The 23,684-nt window shown below is 35.1% G+C and overlaps 1 protein-coding gene across 1 annotated transcript in view; it reads left to right on the top strand.

Annotated features, from left to right (window-relative positions):
* The first annotated feature begins 18,744 nt into the window (after nucleotides 1-18,744).
* Nucleotides 18,745-23,684, top strand: part of LOC145669661 (putative cytochrome P450 49a1) — a 156,960-nt gene continuing 152,020 nt past the window's right edge. The window contains exon 1 of the mRNA XM_081737917.1: nucleotides 18,745-18,887. The gene's annotated coding sequence lies outside the window, so the exon portion shown is untranslated. The remainder of the gene's footprint in view (nucleotides 18,888-23,684) is intronic.

Here is a 23,684-nt window from a genome sequence, read left to right as displayed (position 1 = left end):
CCGCAAAATTTTTGAACCGCCCCTAAATACAGTTTTCGTTTTTTTTTTTTCGAATAAGTACATCGTACTGAGTTAAGTGATGGTTTGGGTTTGGGTTTGGCTATAATGTATGTAGTTCTCCAGATATAATTCCTACAAGAAAATTTTTGACTGACATATAAAAGATCTTGGTCCTAAAAGATTTTTTCTGAACACTACAAATAAACAAAGGAGGAAAAATCTGAAGAGAGACCTGTAGTGAGACCTGTAGAGAGACCTTTTAAGAAGTCTCTGAATAGATTAAACATCACTGTGGATGACCTATGTGATTGTGAACAACACCAAAACAGCGGAACATGTATTATGAAACTGTAAGGAACTAGGTCAAATGAGAAACCTTAGTATGCTAGAAATTCTAACAAATAGAGCAAAACTGGGCCGCGGTGGGTCAGTGGTAGAGCGTTCACCTCTGGTGCATGCGATCTATGGTTCGATCCCAGCCCACATCATGTGAGCTTTGTGGTGACAAATACTGTGTGTGTGTTTTTACTCGGTTTCTCCCGTTTCTTCGTACGTTCTTCATTCCACCATTTCATTCGATTCTCATCATTATCGTTTCCTTTAGCCTAACCGCCATAACCATGGGATGTTATACTTAAGGATTTCATTTCATTTTTAAATAGAGGAAACTTAAATGATTTACAAAGTGTTAATAAACATATGATCGAGGAACACTTTGAAGAAGAGAAAGTTAATTGTGAAAAGAAGAAGAAGAAAACTAAAGAATTTTAAACAATCTAACCAATTCTGAAATTGAAATAAAAATAATTACTATTTTGGCAGAATCTAATAATGTAATTGTAGTTAAAACCACGGATTAGTTTTGAAATAGCAAGAACACAATTCTTCACTTATTATGTTTAATGCTAAGTGTGTGTATCGTAAAATACAGTGGAAAGAACGAGTAATAAAAAAACCTCAAATATAGAGGGGAAACAAACAAATTGTAAGCAAAATATGCGAATAGAAAAAACGTTATATGTATTTTCAATTGTTCAATTGCAAAGTATGTATATTTTATATGTTATACATAAAATATTAAGATAAACTAGCTGAATCTGCGCTGGCTACTCAGCGCATTGTTCTGTTATGACCATGAATCTCCTTCCCACTGTGCATGTCTCCTTACTCACACAAGTAAAGGATAGGAGACTCACAAAGGAAGTGAATTGCTATGTATAGATGTTGGAGTGAGTTTGTAGCAAATTTGTAGAAGTAATACGATATCAAGTGGAAATATTTTTTCCTAATAAATCCATATCCGTCCGAGTACGCCTCATTGCGTCTCTTGAGTCCTTTGAAGTTGCCAGCATGCAATATAGGTCTTGCCATTTAGATTTAAGTAAAGCGCCTGCAATGTAGGTCAGCCAGTCATATGTAACTATATTGGTTGCCTCATACCGTAGCTCCGGCCTGGAACAATGTTAATATTATGGGCTCAAAATGACCCCTAAAATGTTGAATAGAACAATAACGACACGGTTTTTGAAAAATTTTGAATGAAAACTGGACAATCTACACAAATTTTTAATCGACCAGTGAAAACGGCACGTTTCTAGCATTTATGGTCTTCTTCAAGTTTTCAATATCGAAAGGATTACAAACATATAAACTTAGCATTTTAATATATAGATAAATTAATTAATAAAATTACAAATGGAAAATGAAAGAATATGGTATATATTAAAACCAATCACACCAATAAAGTTTGTGTCGTCTCCTGAACTGAGACTACATAAGTCAAATGAGAGAGAGAGATGCTTTAAAAGTTTTAACGAAAGTATATAGAGAAAGGAAGTGGGTGGATGAGTGTAGTGAAATGGCCCCAGATGAATCTTGAGACGACAAGTGGGCGGTATGTAGGTGTTCCCAATATATTCCCAATCCCTCACGTTTCAAACGTCAACTTTCATTGGTTCATGAAAAATGAAACAAAATCGGAAAAGTGAGATTAATTTATTTCTCAGCAATGACTTGATTGATTTTGTTCAAGCTTGAATATATGTATAGGTATATACAAGGGCTTTCTCTGAAAAAAATTAACAGCTCCTCGACCATTTCCCCCCTGAACACTTCGATTCAATATTTTGAGCCCCTTTTGACCTATAATGGTCTGCGGGCACAATTGTGAAAAATTGTGTGAATTTTAGATGTTGCTTTGATGCTACAATCACATATATTTTTTTCCATAATGGTATCATGGGTATTACATAATCAAAATTAATCAAAACCAATCATACCACACCTATTATTGAGAAATAGATTTGGACGGAAAGTGCTCGTTAATATGCGAATGCCCAGTGCGTTGTTAGGGAAGCCGAATGTGTAACTAATGTAGTTCATAATATCGGATGTTTTAAGTTAGTTTTTGACACCGTAATAAGGATTATTTACAGCATAGAAATTTGGTCTAGATGTGAAACTATAAATATGATTTGTGTTAAGTGCAGAGTGCATGGTGCACAGATTTAGAATAAAGATTTATACGAAGAATTTTAGTATTTGTAAGATAACTAAATAAATAAGGCAAATTGCTTTTCATATTGGCGCAGTCGGTAGGATTAAAATAAAACCAGCAACCTAATAAGAATAGCAGAATGATTTTATCGAAACCTGTCACCATTTCTTTGCAATGTGAAAATCACGATATTCGATTTATTCTATATACAGGTGTAGTCGTATCTGCTATAAGTATTAAGCATAAACAGCAATGGTTTCCAATAAAACCGGTAATGAAGTTTCAATATACATTATGAAATGCAGATACGTCCTCCATTGCTACTGTGGTTTATATTGATATCATAGTTAGCTTTCAGAATCAAAACTTTAATCTGTCATTAGTCATTCTTCAACAATATATGCCAATACCCATAATGGGCTGCGATTGGTTAGATGTTTTAACTCCGATGTGGAGGAAGCAAAGTGTTTGTAATTTTTTGAACCAGGATATGTTAGCACCTTTTTGCAAACAAGAAATGACACCGCATATCTTTACCAGAATTTAAAAAACAATTAAGTGAGTAATGTTTGTGAATGTATTGATAATCTAGTGCAAGGGTATAAAGTCATGATACCTATAAAAGAAGATGGAATACCAATATTTAGAAAAGTCTATGAAATACCTAATGGTCTAATGGGTGAATTCAAAGAAAAATTAGACAAGTTATGTAAGCTAAACATTTTTCAATAAGTGGTGTTTTCGGATTCTGCGACGACGGTGGTGGTAGTTCGAAAAAAAGAATGAGAATATATCTGTATGTTTTGATTTCAAGCATAGAGTTAATCGTTATAGGGAAAAGTGTGCTTATCCTATCCCTAAAATTAAGGATATATTAAATAAGGTGGTGAGAGCAAGGTACTTCGTTGTTTTAGATCATAGCAATGCGTATTTACAATTAGAGGTTTACAAAAAAATTGACTAAATATTTGGTTATAAACTGCTTGGGTTCCTTTTCGACAATCTAGATTACTCTTTGAATAAAGTTGTTCACTTGAAATATTTCAACGTTTTATGGACCAGATATTTCAAGAATGTGACGGTAATGCAGCGTATTTGGATGATATACTAATTTAGGGTCAAACAGTAGAGAAATGTTATGACAGGACAGTAAAGGTGTTAGAAAAATTTAAGGAATTTAATGTGAAGGTGCGTGAAGACAGAAGTATCTCTTTTAGTACCGGCTAAATCAAAATTAGAACCTATTCTAAATACTCAGCCGCCAAAAGGGATTCAAGAGTTACAATAGTTCTTAGGAATGATTAATTTCTACCATCGGCATATTACCAATTTGTCTTTGTAGATACCCAACCTGTTGAATTAACTGCATAAAGGTGTGAGATGGAATGGGAACAAGAACATCAGGATGAATTTGAGTTAATTCAAAGGAGTATTGCTTCCGCACAATTTCTACATCCCTTTAAGGTAAATGAGGAGGTTTTTCATTATGACTGACGCTTCGCACACAGGAATAGGAGCTGTACTGTTGAATTGTAGTAATAATCAGTTCCAAACAGTTGAATGTGCGTCAGCAACGCTGTCAAATGCTAAACGAAATTACTCCCAATTAGAAAGAGAGGCTTTGGCAGTAGTATTTGCATTTAAAAAATTCACAAATACATTTATGGAAGACAATTGAAAATTCTTACGGACTCACAGCCAGTGCACTGGATATTTGGGGTTAAAAAACCGCCATCCACTATTATGCCACGTCTTTTAAGATGGTATTTGTTGTTAAACAATTACAGTTTTGAAATTGCGTACCGTAAAAGTGTTAAAGTGGCAGATTTTTCCCATTGTCTAACTCCACTCAAGATGAAGAGATATCGACAAATTACATAAGACAATCACAGACATTTAAGGAAAATGAGATTGCTGTAGGAATGCAACAAGATAGTTGGATAAAGAGAGTTTTAAATTGAACAAAACAAGGTTGGGCGAAGAAGGTGCCTGCTAATCTGGACGCCAAAGAACATAAGGTCCTTTTTAAGCATAGATTTGAACTGGAAGTACAAGGGAACTTATTATTCTTTCAGGGAAAAGTAATTGTGCAGATGAAATTACGACATACATATTTATGTAGATTACATACAAATCACTTAGGTGGTGAAATAATGATAAGTATGTCAAAAATTCAAGTTTGGTGGCCCAACTTAAGTAATGAGTTACATGAATTTGTTCGGAGTTGTAAATACTGTAATGTAGTGACAAATGCAACTGCTAGAACAAAGTATATTTCTTGGCCCGAATCAAAAGAACCCTGGGAAAGGGTACATTTGGATCATTTTTCAATCTTTGGTTTTACTTTATTAACTGATGTTTGGTCGAAATGGATAAAAGTATGGGTTGTGAAAAGTACAAAATGTGAGGAAACAATCTAGAAGTTAGAGGAAGTATTTAAATGGTGTGTCTTCCCGACGACTTTAGTGACAGCAAGGGCGGATCCAGAACGGATTTGTGGGGGGGCGGTGGGTTGTAATACTGCCACTTAGAGCTACATTTAAGAGTTTCAAACTCTGGGATGGGTTTTTATTTATGTATAAAATAAGAAAGGTTCCTCTTCTGGGATGTCGATCGCCCCGATCGTGCCCCTAGATCCGCTCTTGAGTGACAGATAAAGGGCCTACATTTGCATCGATACAGTTCACGAATTTTTGTAAACAAAGAAATATAAAACCATTACACACACCTACTTATCACTCGGAAAGTAACGGTGTTGCAAAGAGAGACAGACGTTCACTGAATAAAGAAATTATTGAAAATAAAGTTTATACAGGTAATTTCAGGATAACACAGATGATGTTTGACAATTGGAAAGGGCAAATTATGTATTTTGCATACAAACTCGAAACAAGTACAAGAAACACCTGCGGAAACACTGGTTTCATTCAAACCTCGAACTTGGTTTACCATTCATCAAAATGAGCAGATTTGTGGGGCTAAGGAAACAGCATGTATAAAAATTAAAAATCATCAGTCATCTATACCAAAATTCATTTAAGGTGAACTGCTAGAAAGAGTTGGAAGGAATACGTATCGAGTGTTAGTAAATGTGAAACATGAATGGAATTGTGACATTTCCAGCTAGATTTTGTGGCTTTGATTCTAATATTGCCACGATATGAATGTCGCGAATGTACGTGAGATTCAAACAATTCGTGCTAAACAGTTTAAGTATAACTCTCACTAGATGAATTCCATGATAAGCAGTGATTTTATAACCTAAGCCAGTAATTTAAATTAACCTTAACCAATTATATTTCAATTTTGAAATAAAACACAAACTTTTAATTTAGAATAGCACAGCAAGCTTTAGAAAGGTCTTGGTAGAGCAAAATGTAAAGGTAATTAGGGATGAGCTTATGCTGTCTAGTGTTTACGTTCTGTCTTGCCGAAAAGGTACATTACCTTCAGTTGATGCGTATAACCCATGTTTTGCTCTCAAGTCCAGCTGAACGAATTCCGAAGTTGTAGACTCCGTGGCGGTCCTGTCTCCTTCAGCCACGAGAAGCCTTGGCTTCCCAGTTTTGTTCAAGTTTCGTTTTTCCGGGTTCCACCCTCTCCTCGTACGATATTCCAAATATGGTCAAAGACGTCCACCAAGACGCCTCCCACGTCTTACACATCAAACTGACGTCACACTCGATGTCTACAGTGCAGATTGTCCTCTTCCGTGGCGATGTCCTCAAGATCCTTACTAATCAAAATCAAACCCATCTAAAATTCTATGTTATGGCAGAAAACAGAAAACCTCTTACTCTTGAAGAAAACACGGAAGAAACATACCTAAGTAAAATGTCTTCCTCGTTGCTGATCACGGAAGCAAAAGGCGGCAGACAGAATTCAGCATTTCATCATGATAGTCAATGAACGGCGAAATTAAGAATAAGCGGAAAATTAAAAGGAAAAGGTGAGGGACTTATAGGACGTTTGCTTCATTTGCTGAGTTTAATGACAGAAGAAAGAAAATTATACAAAATGCTCTATGAGCCTTGATTTTACATAGATGTAATTAAAAGAAAATAGTTTTCCTTAGATGCGGGTCCAATCTAGGAGTTGTTACGTGCAGATATTTTATCCACACTTAAAAAAAAAAAAATCTTGGAGTGTATTGCCTGACGAGTATGCAACCCGAAATAAAGATGTACATTTTTTTTAGCGCCTCTGGCGGAAAGTGGTGAATTACGTACGTACGACGGTACCTACGACGGTATATACATTTGTTTGTTTGTTACTTTGTAGGTTTCTTGTTGGAGTTGTTAAATATATCCGCATTCTTTTTGTAGCAGAAAAAAAAGTTTCAATTTTGGATGGTTAGAAGGCTATATGGTAAAATCGGATTTCTTGTACGAAACAAATGCTTGTAAGTGTGCAGTCGCTATTAGGCAGAAATATTTTTCTGGTGGGAATATTTTTGTATTTTATAGCATTAACTTTTATTTCTTCATTATTCATAAATATGGAAAATCCTGCGGGAAGGCCTGGTCAGCTAGTATTAAATGGGTTTGTAGGAGGAGAAAGGGGAGTATTTATTCCGCCTAATGTAGGTCAAGGTTGGGATTTGTCGTATTTGGACGGGGAAGCAGAATCAAGTAGGCAACATTTTTCGTCGTTCACTGCTGATAATGTAACTGACCTGTCTTCAACAGGTGTGTGTTCTGACTTTGCTGATAGCAGCGGAATGTTGAGGGACGAGTTGGAACCTTTGTGTGTGTCTACAACAAGTAGTCGTAGCTCCCTGAATCCGTTTATTGACCTTGATCAATCAGCTGAGGAGATGATTGCGAAAGAAAAGAAAAGCACAAATCCATTTTGCGATAAAAATAAAGTTGAAATTATGCGTAATGAACCTCAGAACGTACGTTTACTGAATAGTTTTGTGCCTTTTAATTTTAATATGGAGAAATTAACGGTTAATGCTTCTTGTAATTTGTTTAATGAACACGTACGTAGAATTCCTGTAGTAGACGGATCAGATGATGTAAAACTTTTTCAATTTATGAGTGTAGTCTATGGTATTATTAAATTGAAATTATTTCCTGTAGAAACCGTTCTGATTGCTGCATTAGGAAAAGCGCAAGGTAGATTAAATCAGGAATTAATTTCCTTATATGAAATGACTACCGAATGGTCACAAATTACAAGTCATTCGTTTCAAAAATACATTACACCATTAGGTAAGCGAGCCATTATAAATAGATATATTAAGGTTATGCAAAAACCCGAAGAGAATTTATTAGATTATGTAAACAAAATAATAGACTCGTATATTGTTTGTTATGGATCCCTAAATTATGGGAATAGTAAAGAAGTTATACAAATCATTATGGAAGGAATGAATCCCCACTTGAAACATGACATATATAAGTATCGTTACCCTACGTCATTAGATGAGTTGTTGAGTTAATTAAATCAATATGACTTACATCAAAGGAATTTGGAGGTATACAGTGCATTAAGCAAGGTTTCAAGTAGAGGAGGTGAGGAGCGTAAACAGGTTTCCTGTTATTTTTGTGGTGGTCTGCACCGAGTAGCCAATTGTCCTGCTAATAAACAATATTTGCTTAATAAAAAGTTGTTGAAAGTGAACATGGGGATGAATATGGAAAGACGCTTTGCAGGGAAGAGTGACCGGTCAGGGGCTCTGAATCAGGAACTTGGGTCCGGTGTTCAATCTTCTAATGGTGCGGGTGTATCAAATTCTTTCAATAATCAGTTTATGAATAGTGATAGGAGGAATAAGAGACGCTTTGCAGCTAAGAGTGATCGGCAGCAGTATACGCTTCCTATGGAGAGGTCCGAACTTCGAATCCCGGTAGATAATATTGAACATGGACACCCTAATGTGAGTGATGGTGTTTATAGTGAAGTGTCTCAAATTAACAACGTAAAAACAAAGCATTATGCATCTAGACCAGTGAGTAATTTAATGCATAGTGGTAATTTTAAAGGGAATAGACTTTCAGTGTCTCGGAATGGTGTAGAAAATGCGAACTTAAACATTTTTAGTTCGTCACCTGCTAATAATGAAAGTATTAAGAACTTTAGTATTTTGAGACAAGTTCATGGAGAGGGAGGAACAATACCCTCAAACTTTGTTGATAGAAATACAGTGAATATTAAACAAATGGATGGAACAATAGAAAATAATACTTCAAGAAAACTAATTGCAGCTTTTGTCGATGCTTTTGTGCTAGGAACTCGTAGGCGAGAGGGACTAGACACGTGTTCTTCAGCTTCGCTTATTGATAAACAAAACTTTGATAGGTGGAATCAAAATTTAAAATATCCTGTGCAAGTGATTAATGAAAAGTTTACAGGAGTAGGGATAGATAAACAGAAGTTAACTCTAGAACAATGTGTGAGGATTCCCATTAAATTAAAGAATCGAGTGTATCGATTAAAGTTTTTTTTGGTGGAAAATCTTGAACCAGTTTTTATTATGGGAATTAATGAACTTAAGCAGTTAAAGGCAAAGATCGATTTAGTGACCAACAAGTTAATCCTTCCTTTAGAGAACTCTGTGGTTTCTTTGAACTTTTCATTAAGGGACCCCCCACCTGATTTACGTGAAGATACTTGTGCTGTTGAATTGTTTTGCAGAGAACCATCCCAAATTTCAACAAAATTATTGTTGAGGGAAGAATCTTCGAGTGAGTTACCTCCAAACGTTGGTCGGGAGTCACACGTTAGGGAATTTACTCAGGAACCGACCAGGGGACAGTCCAGTGTTGCCAGCTCAGTGGAGACCAATGGTTTTTCCAATACCAGTTTCAATAAGCAGTCTATCGAGAATCCATGTCAATTGAGAGTGGATCCGGAAGTCTTGGAGGAATATCCGGAATTACAAGGGTATGTGAATGAGTTACTTGATAAATTTCCTAATGTATTTTCACCCAATGTAGGAAAAATTAAGGATTTTAATTATAAAATTCTCTTAAATGATTACACTCCTATTCGTAAGAAAGCATATCCCATGTCACGAGCATCTCAAAGAGAACTCGATAAAATTATTGATGAGATGTTAAAATCTGATTTAATTCAACCTAGTAATAGTGAATATGCTTTTCCCTGTTTTCTTGTTAATAATAACGATGGATCTAAACGTATGGTCGTTAACTATTCTGCTTTGAATCGGCATCTTTGTTTAAATACACAGTTTACACATCGGATTGAGGATATTTTAGCTGAATTATCAGATGCTAAAATCTATACCCATCTTGATATAAGAAAAGCATATTTAACAATACCATTGACGGAGGATTGTCGTCATTTGACGGCATTTCTTACGCATAGGGGTTTGTTTGAATTTAAGGTACTTCCATTTGGATTAGCTGCCGGAAGTCATGTGTTATCAAAAATACTAACTGAATTGTTATATCCGTTAAAAGATGAAGGTGTAGAGTGGTATATGGACGATCTAATTTGTAAAAGTAAAGATATAGAGAGTCATAAGGTTCTGTTAGAAAAAGTTTTAAAAAGGTTACAGGATAAAGGACTTACTTTATCAATTAAGAAGTGTACATTTTTTTCACGTAAAATTTCTTATCTGGGTTTTATTATAGAAGATGGAAAAATGAAAATGGACCCATCTAGACTTGAGATTATTAAAAGATTGCCCGCTCCAAAGAATAAAAAGGGTTTGATATCTTTAGTTTCATTTTTACAATATTATGCAAAGTTTGTTCCACAATTTCATGAGGTTATGGAACCAATAGAAAGATTAAGGGCGGCTTCTGCAGTATTTAGGTGGGGACCAGAACAACAAAAGGCTTTAGATAATATAAAAGAACTGTTTGCAAATTATGTTGTATTAAAATTGCCTGATTTGAATAAAAAGTTTGTAATTAACAGTGATGCAACATTAAGAAGTTTGGGAGGGGTGATCCAACAATATGATGATGATAATAACTTAGTTCCAGTGGGTTTTTATAGTAGACGTCTAAAGAAATACGACTTCAATAAGCCTATATATTTGTTAGAAATGTTAGCGGCCATTGAAACCATGGAACGTTATAGAACTTATCTGCATAAACCTTTTGAGCTAAGAATGGATCACGCTGGTTTAGTGTATGCCTTAAGGAATATGAAAAGAGTGAAAAGATATGGATCGTTATTATACCGTCTCTTTTCCTTTAATTTTGAAGTAAAATCAATTTCTACTAATATGAATGTCTCTGCAGATTTTATTTCGAGATTGTATGACATTAGTAACTTTGAGGAAATAGAGATAGAACCTTCACATTCGGATAAAGTAACAAATTATTTTTTGATTAATCTGTGGAATATGCCTTATGTAAATATGTCTATCCAAGATCATCAGTTAAATGATCCTGAATTAAATAAGATTATAAGGGATTTAAAAGCAAAAAGGGTGATTGAGGGATATAAGTTGATTAACAATATATTGTGTCGTAAAACTAAAGCTATTAGAAATCCGTATAAAATTTGTTTACCTAAAACATTAGCTCCAAGTATAATTGAGTTCTTCCACGCGAGTATTTTACCCGGATCTCATGCCGGAATAAGTAAAACTATTGGGAAGATCTGTGCACGCTTTACGTGGCCTGAGATGCAAAAGGATATTAGGGAATATGTTTCTGCTTGTAAGGAATGTCAGTTAAATAAAAGTAATAATGTAAAACCTGCAGGAAAGTTGATTTCTCAGTATGAGAAGATAGTAAATGGATGTTGGCAAATTGACCTAATAGGCCCAATGGTAGAAAGTAAATCAGGACGTTATTGTCTGATAGTCGTAGATTCATTTTCGAAAAGAGTCTTTCTTGAACCAATAAAATTCCTTTCTAGTCAAAGTATTATCAATAAACTTTATACATTAATGTGTAGAAATGGTTTTGTGTTTTCAATAGGTCATGACAATCACTCGGTGTTTACATCAGCTAAGTTTAAAGATTTTCTCTATGCAAATGGAATTAGGGACATAAGTATATCACCATATCACGCGGCGTCGAATCCGAGTGAAAGATACGTGTCTACGATAAAAAATTCTTTGAGAATATATTTTGGACAAAAACAAACATCTTGGGATAAAGGAATCTGGGAAATTGAGTATTCAGTAAATTGTGCTATTCACGAAGAAACAAAATGTAGTCCTATGGATTTAATTTTTAATTATGATGTATGTAATCCGTTGGATGTTAAATGGCAAATAAAAGCTTCAGATTTAAATACTCTTGAACCGGAGTTATGGTCAAAGGCTCTTCAGAACATGAGCAATGCGTGGAAACGTAAAAAGAAATTATATGATAGAGGGCGTGTTGATCATAACTATAATATCGGGGATAAAATTTTGATTAAAACTCAGTTTCTTTCCTCTTTGAGTGATAAGAGAACTAAATCTTTGTGTCCAAAATGGAGTGGCCCTTATTCCATAGAACGTTTCTTGGGTGGAAACACTGTTCAAATTAGAAATACGGAAAATCCTAGAGATATTAGAAAGTGTCATGTGAGTCAAACAAAGATATTTAGGGAAAGGAGAAACATTGTAAAATAATCATAAATTCGATACCTCTCATACTATTAATTAGATATGTGATATAGAGAATCTGTGATATAAAGAAATGATATTTATGGTCCAGCTTTAAAATTAAATATATATATATATGTGGATATATTTAATTTTTAATGTGTTATTAATACTTGTCTTTGTTAGTTTTCCAGATCTGGATGTGTTGTATAATTGTCATGGTTTTGTTAATTGTCCAATAGGTAATTCTCGGAAAATTTTATGGAAGATATATCAAGATGCCCAATTCATGTAGCGAGCAAGAATGGATGTAAGATGAGTACTAAGATAAAATTGTAATATTTTATTGTTATTATTATGAATTATGGATAGTAATATTAAATTAATACAATTTGATGAACTCACCTTTGATAATATATATATATATATATATATAATTAAAAGGGTTATTGATATTAAACCTGAGAAAATGTCACATTTTGAAATTTGTGTATTTTATGAATAGGATAATGACTGATGACTTTTCTTTAACTAACGTGAGTGGTTGTAACTACAGTAATGTGTGAAGAGCGTTTGTATTTTGGGGGATTTTTTTTCTTTAGTTTGGTTTTGTTTAGTTGGAGTGAATGAGTTTGGCGAGAATGAGTTAGTTAGAAATAAATAGATGTAGATAGAGGTGGTAAATTACTAACAGCGACTGACAAGGACTAACGATAAATTAAATTCTATTCATAATTAAGAAAATAAGGATAATTACATGTTGCAAAATTTGTTATAAAAAGTTGTGCCAACTTTTTATCGCTGAGTGGGCGATGTGTGTTACGTGCAGATATTTTATCCACACTTAAAAAAAAAAAAAAAAAATCTTGGAGTGTATTGCCTGACGAGTATGCAACCCGAAATAAAGATGTACATTTTTTTAGCGCCTCTGGCGGAAAGTGGTAAATTACGTACCTACGACGGTGCTTGAAGAGGATGGCTTAGCCATTCGATTGCTACTGTGCAAGTGGGCATTATCTGTTCTGCTATATTCAACTGTCTATAAGGTTATTATATATATCACGCGTTTTCAGAATTAGTGAATTTTACCGTTTATTCCTGAAAAAGAAATTTATATTCAGATATTTTCTAAAGTATTAGTATCTAATTTCTGGATAGTGTTATTTCGGTTGGTGATATTGTGTGGATGAAAAGTTCTGTACTGTGACACCCACTTAATTAAATCTGGAGTGAATGGAATAAGATATCACTTTTGTAAATGGGTGAGTTGTTATACTAATTTGTTATATTCTCTGATTTAAGGTATTACATTAATTAGGACTAAATATATTTTATATCTATTTGAATTATAGAACGGTGTGTTATTAAAACAATTTTGAATATATATTTTTTTTAAAGAAAATTAATGAAATGGAATTATGGTAGGGTAGATGTTGCTACTCTATTAGACTCCTTAAATATATTTACAGTAAAAACAGTTTCATCCAGTATAAATATATATATATATATATATCAGGATATAAATTTACATATGTAGAAACTACTATTCTTGTTCAAATCTGTTGAAAGTAGAGATTGCTTGATTGAATTATTGTTATAAAGTTTTCAATTCACATATATAACCTTTTATTTCAATATCCTAATAGCATCTTTCTGATTATTTATATCATGTTTTTTTTTTGTTTTGCTAAGCTGAAATACGCAGAAATCCTATAGATGGGAATTATTATAGAAAATATAGTTAACATTTGCACTAGGAGGATCTCGCGTAATTTCCCTCATTTAACAATAATTATTGTAGGGCATGTTTCCCTTTATAGATATTTGTCCTGGTCATTAACGGCCGGTGGCCCACGACGGAGCCATACCTAAGGCACGTTACAGAGTCGAACGCAAGGCTGGATCCTCAACATTACCCTCCTCCGATAAAAGTGCAGAATCATCATGGAAAAAACTTTTTCCTAATAGATATATGGTTTTAGGATATATACGTATTTATCCTACTGGATATATACGTATTTATCATCTGCATCAAATAAATTTCGGTTTTCAAAATAGTAAGTCAGAAGAGAGGAACGAAACGAACAGTGGTTCAAATGGAGAAAATGAAAGGGAAACCACAAGCCGAGGTGATAACTTGTTTCCTATTCGGTGGAGGTATTATAGCAATACACCAGTTACGAATTGCGAACAACTTACTTCAGAAATTCAGGACAATCTTAGAAGATCCACTCGAAAAAGGAGACCGCCTGTCAAATGGGGATACACTTAAGGGTGAAGCAGCAGGACAGAAACGAATTATTAGTTTGTTGTTTGCTATTTAAATCAGTGCATCATGTATATCCAACTCTACTTTTGTAGAGGGGGGAGAATTGTTGGGAAATAGGTTTTGGCGGAAAGTGCTCGCCAATATGCGAATGCCCGGTAGGTTATTAGGAAATCGGATGTGTAAATAATGTAGTTCATAATGTCAGATGTTTCAATGAGGTTTTGATATGTTACCTATGCCTACATGTTACAATGTTACAATGTATAGGTAACATGTTACAATGTTACTTATACCCACAGTATCTAATCAAAGTGAAATAACCCCAGCGGAAAGACAATAACCATCAACAACAACATAATGTAATGGAACCTCTGTTGTAGTGTCTCCCATGGGAAGGGGGATGGGACAAAAAGTAGAGTAGTGGAAAACTGCAACATTTCAATAAAAGGTACATTTCATCCAAGAAATAGAAGAAAATATAAGGCAAACGGAAAGTAAGTTACATATAAGAAGTACAAGTATTTCAATGTGTGAAACAAATAAGGATGAAAAGAATATTGTAGTACGTACTTCAGTGGTTGTCACTGTTTTCATTTAAGACCACATAAATGTTTTCATGATTATAAATTTTGCTTAATGGTTGTGCAGATTTTGTGATCCTCAACGTCGCAACAATACCTAATGACACTTTTATAACCTTCTGTATTTGGTTTTAGATGAAGCACTTGTATGTCTTCCTTTGCGTATATATCATGAATGCACTGTCGTTTTCAATATCTTGTTGTCTTTAACATACTGCATACTAATACTACCTCTTTCATCCAACATTTCAGCCAAATAACATATTGCCTGTTTATATTGGAAGTATCCACAAAACAATCCTTTGAAATGTTTTTCGGTCATTCGAGGAAAACCCTCAAGGTCCTTTGAAGAAATACGCTAACAGAAGTTCTGTTGTTCTCTAATTTCTTCCGTTTAACCAAAGGCTGTAATTTCGCAGATTTGATTATTCCGGTGATTGTGGAGTGGTTTTCATCTGGTGTAACACGTATGGAGAATTCATTGTGTAGAGAACTAGAAATTCTGTATAATACGGGCCGATACTAGCTACCATTTCACTTTCAAATATTTCATCGAACAGACTGTACTTTTCTTTTAGCTTCAACTGCCCAACGAATTCTTGTAACAACTCTAGTATCATTTGCTTCTGCAGTGGACAATTGTGATTTTTTACTTTTTATTGCAGGCATAGGAACATCATAACCTTTGTCCTCAATATGTTTTTAGAGGGTGTATATTTTAAACCATTGACTACTAATTTACTAATATAAAACGTACAATTCTCATGAAGATGGGGATCTTGTCCACCAAGAAAAATCGAAACAGACACTCCTGGCTGCCAATATTCATTTTTTTTCCGACAAATTCACACAATCACAAAGACTCATTGTTTCGTGTTTGGTTTAAAGTGACAAGGGTGTTCATTCCCAAATAAATTGTTAAAAATCAAAAGTTTCACTATATCCCAAACTAGGGATGGGGCGTCGCAGACAATCAAATGGGTGATTTGGTACTCAGTGAATTTGGCATTTCATGTGTGATTTCTCATTCATTCACATAGCAAATATGGAAAAGCTACATCAGTCGCTGTTATTTATGTATTTGCTCCCTTACAAGTGTGGTATGGTTGGTTTTGGCTAAATTTTGACTATGGCGTACCCGTGATAAAATTTTGAAAATAAAAAAAATATGTGGTTGTATGATTAAAGCAACATCTAAAATTATTTTCTTTTTTCATAATTGTGCTCGCAGACCATTATAGGACAAAAGGGCTCAAAATATTGAATCGAATTTTTTGAGAGGAGAAAATGGTCGGGGGGAGCTGTTAATATTTTTTAGACAAAGCTCTTGTATACACCTATACATACATCCAAGTCTGAACAAAATCAATCGAGCCAATCTTGAGAAATAAGCTAATCTCGCTTTTCCGATTTTGCGCCATTTGTCATGAACCAATGAGAGTTGAGGTTTGAAAAGTGAGGGACTAATCTATCCTGGGGGTACCTACATACCACCCACTTGACGTCTCAATATTCATCTGGGGCCATTTCGCTATACTTTTCCACCGATGCCCTTTAACAGACAAAAGAAGCATGTACAGTTTGCTCTTTGATAAGGCCATAATAAGTGGCAACAGCATGAAGAAGTGGAGATCTTAAGGGAGAAAATCGCAGAGTATACTTACTTTAAGTTAATGAAAGAAAAAGCACATGCAGTAATGGGAGTACAATATATTTTTGAAAACGGTCCAGCGTATTATTACCAGCAATTCTAGCAATACTTCAATGCTTGAGATCAAGGCAGGGATAACTCGCATAAAAGATAGATGTTTTATCACGGAGCCACAATATTTAACGAGCTCAAGTAGGTGAAAAACTTTGTATTTTTAGCGCATTGATTTATATGCAAAATTAATTTAAATAAACTGTAGTTTTAATGTTGTAATTACTCTGATTTCTCCTTAATATCTATTTGAATATCGCTTACTTTGTGAAAATTAGAATTCGTTCTACAAAATTTTAATATTTAATAATATATTTAATGCAGGGGTAAAAGTACGGGGGAAGGTGCTGCCGAATGATTTCTCAAGCCATACTGAATTGTAGGCCCAGTTCTTTACATGTCTGACAACTCTTCGGCTCAATTGGTGCCTGAAGATCTCCATTTTTTAAATGTGTTGGTCTTCCGGCACGTAGTGTGTCTTCGAGTGTTTCGTCACCGTCCTTAAACTTGTTAAACGACCGCTGCACTGTACGCGTAGTCACGATACTCTCACCAAAGGCATGACATCTTCCGTCCCGCTGCAGCGGCGTTTGATCCCAGTTTGAACTCGTACAGCATACACGCCCTTATGACACTCTTTGAAGGTCTCATGTTCACTCTGTCCTTACAAACGTTCACGGTGTAATGGAACTGCCACAACAAGGTACGTTAGATGTACACTCATGTCCAAAATTATTGTCGAATACCTATAACTGTCTTCTTGTAAGAATATAATATGGCAATGATTTTTCAGGGTACTTTTTGTACTGTTACTAGGTGTATAATCGGGAAATGTATATTTGTATAAAATTTCATAGGAAAAGAATTGTAAATACGAAAATTATAATGAGTAAAATAAAATGTTGCTAAATGGACAAGAAAATTTGGTTTTCGTTTTATTATTCTTATTTACTGCTCTTTTGACATGAATTTTGAAACATACATGTCTTTGCCGATTATACACATACTAACATTATAAGAAATACCGGGCGAATTCGTTATCAAATTATATTCCTAGAACAACATATTTATAGACATGCTACAACAATCATTTTGGACATGATTGTACCCGCACCAACAGCTGATCTTCGCCTTATCTCCATTCGCATTCAACTCACGATGTGAGGGCTAATTGAACACAGACCTCCACAGAAAGCGACAGCATTTTTTTGGTTACCTATATACGATCACCAACCTGAATCATTTGACGGATTCAACCTGCTTTATATAAGTTATTAAGACGTAAAATTGAATCTGATTTACTTTTATATTTTTATATTGCGAAAAATACTTTTATATTGCAAGAGGTGTATCGTTCAAATATTCATAGCAAATTCATCGGAATAAGCAAAATCGAGTGTGGGGAAGTAAACTACTTTACACAGAAGTCAAGAGATGATTTCCGAAAACATATGAAATGGTCGAGTGATTTGGATCAATAGTCTATCAATCACGTGTTATGTGTTCAAACCCAGTAGAAAGTATTTGTTTTTCAAAATGTGTTCCTTTTGTTTCAAATTCGATTAGAACGGAACATTATGTGAATTGCAAAACTAAAATGCATAGCTGAAAACAAAATATTAAGTATGTTCACTATTCTATTATTCTCTGATTTCTAACCCAAAACTATTTATAAGCAGTGATGGTTTCTGAAGAATCTACTCGGGGTGATTGTCCAGAGAGGGGGTACCTCGAAAGCACTGGTAGTCCACATTGAGCATGATCAAAGATATGACCCCCAAGGGGAATTTTTTTTTGTAACCTAACCTAACCGCCTAACATTACTGTGTGAAATTACCATATACTGTCTAAAACTAAATAGATGTTTTAATAAAGTCTTTATTATTTCACAAGCAATTTATCTCTGATAAGTCTCTGTGCATTACGTTTATAATAGGACATACAATATTTGCTACTATCCCACATAAGTTACTTATCTCTGTTTATAAGGAAAACAAATAGTAAATCAAAACTCAAATATTAACTTGTGTGTGACATCTTCTGAGCACATAAGTAGAGTTGACTTAACCTTGGCGTCTTGGCCTTCGACTTGAATCAAGCCGTAAGTGGGTGTGGGTGAAAAAGATTTCCTTAACCTTTTGCTGTTTCATTTGATGACATCAAGGAAAACTCAGCAGTTTAGTTAGTGGACTAGTATTATATATTTTTTCGGATTTCTTGTATTATAAACGAGTTGTTCTAAGTATATGTTACTAGTCAACAAATGTAAGGTGTTATGAATAGTGTTCTTTGTATGTTACACACATTCGTAAGTAAGTATTAGTTTTTTAACTTAATTAATTGAAGGGTTTAAAGAGCATAAGGTAGCGAACATATCTCAGGTAAGTGTGTAAAGAGAGATATATCTACATTTGTGAAAATTGAATTATCAACAAAGGAAGGCAATGTTTTTCCGCACTGAGAGGCCGCGATGGCTCAGTGGTAGAGCGTTCACTTCTGGTGTATAGGGTCCTTGGTTCGATCCCAGCTCGCAGCAAGTTAGCTTTGTGGTGGACAAACACCGTGTGCGTGGGTTTCCTCGGGGTTCTCCCGTTTCCTCCCACTTTCTTCATTCCACCATTTCATTCATTACTCATTATCACCGGTCTCCTTTAGCCTAACCGGCATAATCGTGGGACGTAAAACTCAAAGATTTCATTTAACTTTTTCCCGCACTGATGTGTATTTACTGGTATCTTATATCGCCTCTGGTTAGGAAAGAACCTGGTTGTGTGTGACGATGACAGAGTTGGCGTGGGTCAATGAAAACTTGACCTACGATCCACTGACTCACCACCCACCGTCACCCACTTTTAACCACCATCCAACATGACCCATTCTGACCCACTCACCATGATCTACAGTATCCCACTCCTATCCACTACCCACTATGATCCACTCCGACCCACCATACACCAAAACTCATCATCAACTCAAGCCATGATCCATGCTCTCTTCTCCACTGACTAAAAGGTTTACACTTGTAATAAAACAAGGCTGTGAAATTATTACTAATCGGAATTTGAATTTCTACGTTCAATTACTCAAGCACCGCTCTGTTACAATACCAGTGGATCTGACCTTTAAGGTATAAAATGGTAAAGTGGTTGTCATGGGCCATATTACGATGAATTTCACTTTAATTATCATATATAATTATTTAATTGTTGAATTACAGATTCTTTTCAGTGGAAAATAGGATGAAATTTGAAGGTCTCAAATCAAGGTAAAGTAGGCAAACGTAAAGAAAAAAAAAAGTGCCCACTTTGTCTCGAAAGCCAAATAGTAACTCCTGTTCCTATTAGTATAATTACAAATATCAAAGTTCAAAAGTGCCTGAAAGTATGGTGTTTACTTTGATATACTCATCTCAAGTAAGTAAATAAAAACAAATGAAAAAGGAAGAAAAATTGAGGCCTTGGAAGTAAAACGTAGACAAATTCACCAGTGTTCAGAAGATGCTGCCTACAACGCACCCAGCAGAGTGAATCGGTTGGTTATATTGGGTCAGAGATGGAGTGGGTCGTGGGTCAGAGTGGGTGACGTTCTGTTGACTCACGACCCACTGACCCACTCCATCTTTGGACGAACTAACTCGCAATTTCGTGGGGTTTTGATGTGCAAAGAACAAACTCTAAGCTTTATTTATCTCAAAATCAAGTTTTTTTTGTTAGCTATCTTACTTCACACATCCACCCGAGCTATGTATAATGGATGGTAGGAGCTACTGCACTAAACCTTCTCTGTCCAATTTCTTAAATTCAATCATGTTATGCTGCAGTTATTATTAAACATTTATTTTGAAATATGAACAAAATTATTAGGAGTTTTCGAACAAACGTAAACTGCTGCTTGCCCATTGTTGCATAGGAAGTGATCTAATCCACATATTAAGGTTACTAATGCAATAATGGTTACCAGTTTGTGAAATAACCCACCAGTAAATTCTGTCCGTTTGAAAGCTCTTATAAAAGTAACGTTATTTTCAAGTTGAAGATTACTTTATTATTCCATATAATTTTCCTAGCTATTGATAATCTCTTCATACCTATTTGGTAGCTTTTCAAGCCCTCTTTTATAGGATGTGTCATCTTTAGAGTATAGAAACTGTATCACAACATTTTTCACATCATCTTAATTTCTGAACTCTTTATTGTTTAAGAAGTTTTGAAGAAACGAAGAGAAGTGGTAATCTGTTGAAGCAACATCAGGTGAATATCGCAAGTGACTTAAAACTTCTTAACCCAGATCCACTATATTTTGATGAGTCGCTAAAGAAACATTAATTCTTGCATAATCATGCAATAGAATGATACCTTTTCTTTTCACTACAGGAGCTGGTCGCTTTTCATCGTGAAATGAAATGAAATCATTAAGTTTTACGTCTCACGATTATGCTGGCTAGGCTAAAGGAGATGGTGATGATGAGAAAAAAAATTAAAAAGGTGGGATGAAGAAAATGGGAAGAAACGGGAGAACCCCGAGAAAGCCCACAAACAGAGTATTTATCCATCACAAAGTCTACTTAGTGCTAGCTGGGATCGAACTAGGAACCCCAGGCACCAGAGGTGAACGCTCTGTCACTGAGCCCCCGCGGCTCCCTGCTTTTCATTGTGTTTTGCATTCAAGACCTCCTATTGAAGGTTGTATTTGTCAGAGTTAATTGTCCCTTTTACTTTTAGTAACTCATAATAAATTGGTACTCTTGTATCTCACCATATTAACTACAATCTCTTCTTTGGAGCCTTGGTTGCCCTGGTTGGCATTAAGTTCTTTCGCTAAATACTTTCTCGTAAGATTCAGTTTTCAATATAAGAATGGTTCATATCCATGCCCGGTAAGAAAACAATTGACTGTCACCTAGTCCTGTCGATTCTTCTTAGAAAGTTCATTTGACATCAATTTGGAATACATTCTCACAAATCCCAATTGTTTGATACAGTCAGAAACTGATTCTTGACTAACACCAAGGTTCTGTGCAATTTCAGATGCACTTAAAATGCTTCTCATATCAAAACCCTGCGAAAAGCTTTATCATCTCTCAAGGAAGGTCATCCAGAGCATGATTAATTTTCAAGCGTTAATCTCTTTTCTTGCGGTTTCTCGTACCATCGTCTGAATGTACGACTAGATACTATTCCTCTCTAAACACTACCCACTTAAATTTCTGTGGCATCTGTTGCATTTTCCCCCTGCTGGGTCTCATAAAGTACTCGGTGACGTAAATGTACTTTAACGAGATACATCTTTTAGGGCCACAGATGCCGTGAGAATTGTTGCAGAAAGATCATAATCTTAAAATAATTCAGTATTCATACATTAAAAAGTACATAATGTGATATTAGTGCATCAACTAGTTTTAATATCTAAGGACAGAACTTCACGGTAGTCCTCAAATCAACAAATTTACATTAGTCGTATTTGAGAAAAGTGGTAAATAAATAAAGTCACTCCCAAAAATAAACTAACCCTTGTGGATTTTTCCTCATGAGAATTAACTTATACCATATTAAATGATTGTTAACATAGACCAATCCAAAATGACCGATATTAGTGTCAAATCCATAGTTTTCGCGGTCGTTGAAATATATGGTGACACTTCCATTAGCGATGACTTGCAAATTCAGTTACAATTGTATGCGTCCGGGAGTCAGCGGGGGAAGGGGGGAAGAGAGGATGCCGAGACATGTAAAACTAGCCCGATATTAGTATCAAATCCATAGTTTTCGCGGTCGCTGAGATCAATGGCGATACTCCTACAGGCATTGACATCCAAATATAGCCCCCGTGCGAAGCATGGGTCTATTCAACTAGTATTATACTGTATATAAAAATACCTTCAGAAATCATGTATCATGTTGTAGTGTCATTAATTAAACATTGATTTAACAAATATCAAGAAAATTATCTAAAATGGTTTTCAGAAAATCGACTGGAAAAAACTCGTTCCCATGAGTGAACTAAATCCACTGAAATCTTGAATTTGGTTTTTTCGACGACCAGCATAGTTTCTAATTTTCAATTGCCGATTGTAAACAGGCATGAGCCTGGAAATATATGTTCGGAGGGGAGCAAGGTTTGGGGGTCGGGGTCCAATATTACAAGCCAGTACGTCTATGTAGTATTAAATGAGCAATTTTCTACACTCGAAAAGACAATAAACAATATTGAACTACTTCCACCTATATTTTCAGAAAATAAATTATAGAACTAAACCCTATTTGGCCTAAGCTCTAAACTACGATAACTACGTAAAACTAAATCTCGCTGAGTTGCTGTTGGCCTACCGACGCTTGTACTCCTCCGCAAAATACTTCATATGATTTGATTATTACGTTTGCTATGAAGCGCCATATAAAACTGCTACATTGTTATAAATGACATAAATATAATATGGATTATCTAATAAAACTGCAATGGAGTGTAGTTAGTGAAACAATAGAAATAAACACTAAGCATGCGCAGTAATTATGGCGCCAATTCAACTGTGGAGGCGTGTTCTGCTTTTAAGTCTGAAAGATCGCTGGCAAGAATTCCAGTTCAGCGAGTGTTGTGATGAAACACCAATAAGGTAAACCTTTACTCACTGAGCAACAATTGTTTACCAGCGAAATTAGAGTTTTTTCTTTCTTTTCTGCTGCTGCAACTTGCTCCTCCCTGTGGGGAGTGGGAGTGATACATCACTAGCCAATCGTATTTGTGACAAGCGGAAGGATACAAATATTTTGCTTACCGGGGTTTAGCGCTTACGCTAAACAGGGAATTGATTGTTTTTAAAAGAGAAAGAGTACAGATTAAGTGTAAAATCAAATGTGCATGTTACGTCATCCATTTTCCAGTTAAATAAATAAAGCTTTATTGAGAAAGTGTACAAATATATGTTGAGTTTGGAAGTTTTTTTTGGGGGGGGGCGGACGCGGTGGATCTCACGTGAGTGCGCTCCTGGTCCAGAGTAAGAAAAGAAGAGAAATAAAGTGTAAATGAAGGAAGTGACGATACATAACAAGATGAAGAACGTAAGAAATAAAAATTTTAAGGAGATGATAGCGCTGAATTTTTTGATACCCGGT

Source organism: Thermobia domestica, chromosome 14 (assembly GCF_964235325.1).
Source record: "Thermobia domestica chromosome 14, izTheDome1.hap1.1, whole genome shotgun sequence".
Taxonomy (NCBI): Eukaryota; Metazoa; Arthropoda; class Insecta; order Zygentoma; family Lepismatidae; genus Thermobia; species Thermobia domestica.
The sequence above is the reverse complement of the archived record's forward strand: the minus strand, read 5'-3'. Positions and strand labels throughout refer to the sequence as shown.